Raw genomic sequence first — 3,496 nt, 5'->3', positions numbered from 1 at the left:
TCAGCTGGTTCTTCAGCTGGTTCCTCGGCTGGTTCTTCAGCTGGTTCTTCAGCTGGTTCCACAGCTGGTTCTTCAGCTGGTTCTTCAGCTGGTTCCTCAGCTGGTTCTTGTCTGCAGCTGATTACTGTGGCGTATTTAAGGCTGAGCTCAGCACTCACTGTTCGTGTTAAACATGTCACATGACCTAAGCCTGTCGTTACTCAAAGTGCTGCAAACGTTCATGAAAGCTCACGTGACACGGCTGCGTCTCACTGCAGCCCTCCTTGTGTGGTCCTGTGAACTTCTAGAGGAAGTTCTACCAGACACCTCTGGATTCATGTCATGCTCCTGGTTGCACGTCACCCTGGTCTCTCTCCACAAAGTGCTCAGTGATCCTCCGACTGAAAACAAGCAGAGTTCAGTCCACCTCCACCTCCACCTCCACCTGCTGCTCCCTCGCTCCTCAACATCTTCACTTCCCTCCTTTGGGTTCCTGGACATCCTGGTGCCTCGAACTGGAAGTGAAACAAAACCAGTAAGACTTCATCTTTGTCTTATCTTCTGGACAACATCTGTACACGGGAACCTCTAACCCTGTTTTCCATGCTCCGCTCGCAGATGAAAACTTTACCACTTCCTGCACCTTTCAAAATAAAACCAGTTTTTGCCTTTGTTTCCTGTTGGAGTGTTTTCAGCTCGTTCACCAAATCCTGTTAGAATCTTGTAGATTAGGACACCCCCCCCAGATCTTAGCTCATAGTTTGTAACATTTTCTGGATTATAACCATCGTTTGCAGATTAATGTCCCCCCGCTCCTCCGGAGGGTCATTAGGGTGTTTGTTTGCCAGATGTTTTAAAACCAAAATCCTGACCAGAACGTCGAGAGGGTCGTCATGTTGTCATATATTGATTATTTAACAATTATTAAAGTCGTCTTCTCCTAAAAACATTCAGACTCTGCATCCAGATGTTGAGGACACTGATTTTCAGGGGGACTAGATTTTCAAGTTCAAGTCACTTTTATGGTCATTCTCACCACGTGTGGGACACGAGGTGGAACAAAATTATGTACTCAGGCTCCCAGTTACAGAAGCAGAATATAACGGTATGTTTCATTTGAACTTTAAATTAAAATATATCGGTTTCCTCTACAGTTATAGAAGGAGGACGCCCCGCCCTGTCAACAGAACCGAGTGCCCTGCATACCAAAATTTATATATTTTATTATATATATTATTAAGATTATATATATTATTTATATATTATATTATATATATTATTTACATATTATTTATATATTATATACATTATATTATTTATATATTATATACATTATATTATTTATATAAATTATTTACATATTATTTATATATTATATACATTATATTGTTTATATTTATATAAATTATTTACATATTATATTATATATATTATTTATAGTTATAGTATTTATATATTATATTGTTTACATATTATTTATATATTATATATATTATTTACATATTATATTATATATATTATATTATTTATAGTTATAGTATTTATATATTATATATATTATTTACATATTATATTATATATATTATATTATTTATAGTTATAGTATTTATATATTATATATATTTATATATTTGTTTATATTAGACGATAAAAACATTATAAACTCTTCTCCTCCAACTTTACCTCACGGCACCACCAGCTCCAACCACCAGAGGGCACCAGATCCTAACCTGAAACCTGAGCAGAGGAGTCTTCGAGCCGGACCCTCAGAACCACCATGATCCAGCTGCAGGGACCCAGACCGGCTCTGGTTTCTAGACTCTGTGGAGGTTTAGCTGGTTTCAACTGGAATAAAACCCAAAGTGTGGATTTACTGACCGATGGACACCGACTTCCTGCTCGTCCCTGTAAACGCTGCCGTACGTAGAATTGTCTGAAACTTTGTTTTGTTTATTTAATTCTGTTGTTTACGACAAAAAACACAAACTTTTATCAAACAACTAAAAGGTCTAAATAAATTACGTGACAAAGCTAAACGTCTCAGCTGATTCTGTAAATGATTATTTTCAAACAGGTTCTTTATGAAGCGAAGGAGCAACAGGAAGACGTTTGGTGACAAAAATACAATTTGATGTTACGGAAATAAAATGAAACACAATTAAAGTTTTTAAATCATTAAAGACGCAACAAAACCAGAGAAATTACATTTCCTGTGAAAATACAGTGTGAATGCTGACCGCAGAAGAACTTGCTGAAAAACAGCTGAAATGAGCTAAAACAAACGTTCTGACATGGAAGAACAAGCCCAAATTATCAGAAGAAAACAGAAACAACACATTTCCTGAACTAGGTTTGAATAAGCAGAAATGAGCCAAAAAGAGGAAATCAGCTAAAAAAAGCTGAAATCAGCAGCAGCAGCAGCAGCAGCAGCAGCAGCAGCAGCAGCAGCAGCAACAACAACAACAACAACAACAACAACAACAACAACAACAACAACAACAACAACAACAACAACAATAACTGAAAAGGCAGAAAGAAGCTAAAAGTTCCAGAAGAGCTGAAATGAGCTGAAAATGTGGAATTAGTTGAAAAAGTTAAAATTAGCATAAAAGAGCTAAATAGTAGCTGAAAGAGCAGAAAAATCTGAAAATACCAGAAAAGGCTGAACTTAGCAGAAATAGGTTAATTAGGCTGAAAGTAGCAAAACTTAACATGAAAAACTTGAATTTATTTGAAAACAGGTGAAATTAGCTTCAAATGCTAAAAATGTAGAACGAGCTTAAATTGGCAGAAGAAAGCAGAAAGAACATGTTTGTCCACTTAGGCTGAAAGAAACAGAAATGAGCAAGAAACAGCTGAAAAGTAGCTAAAAAAAAGCAGAAAGAAACTGAAATTACAAGAAGGAAGTGGAGAGAGAGCACATTTTAGCTGCATTAGGCTGAAAAGGTTTAAATGAGTGTAAAAAATGTGGAATTAGCTGAAAAGGCTAAAATTAGCATGAAAACAGCTAAATATAAGCAGAAATAGCTGAAACTTGCAGAAATAAGCTGAAAGGAGCATAACAAGCTGAAATCAGCAGAAAGAAATTAGAAGCTAAAAACAGCTGAAATTTGCTGAAAGAATATAAAAAAAGTTTTAATTTGCAGAAAGAAGCCGAAAGAAGCTGAAGCAGAACAAAATGTGAAAGGAGCAGTGAAAGGTTGTAAACACATCTAAAGATTTAAAAGACATAAAATGAGCTCAGTTCATTTTCTACGAGAGAAAAAAACGGCAGAAAAGGCTAAATATTTCAAAAAGCTAAAGTTGCACCAAAAGTCACAGCAGGATTGTCCTGAAAGAGCCGAACATTTTGATTCATGACTTGTTGAAACAGATGAAAACTATGAGACGAGAAAGACGATGAAAAATGTACGGAAGAAAAATGGATGACAGTGAACGCTTCATGAACGTTACGATGACAACAACAACAACAACAACGACGACGACGACGACGACGACGACGACGACGACGACGACA

The sequence above is a fragment of the Nematolebias whitei genome, chromosome 1 (assembly GCF_014905685.2).
Source record: "Nematolebias whitei isolate Nwh7 chromosome 1, NemWhi1, whole genome shotgun sequence".
Classification (NCBI taxonomy): Eukaryota; Metazoa; Chordata; class Actinopteri; order Cyprinodontiformes; family Rivulidae; genus Nematolebias; species Nematolebias whitei.
This window is presented reverse-complemented; position numbering follows the sequence as displayed.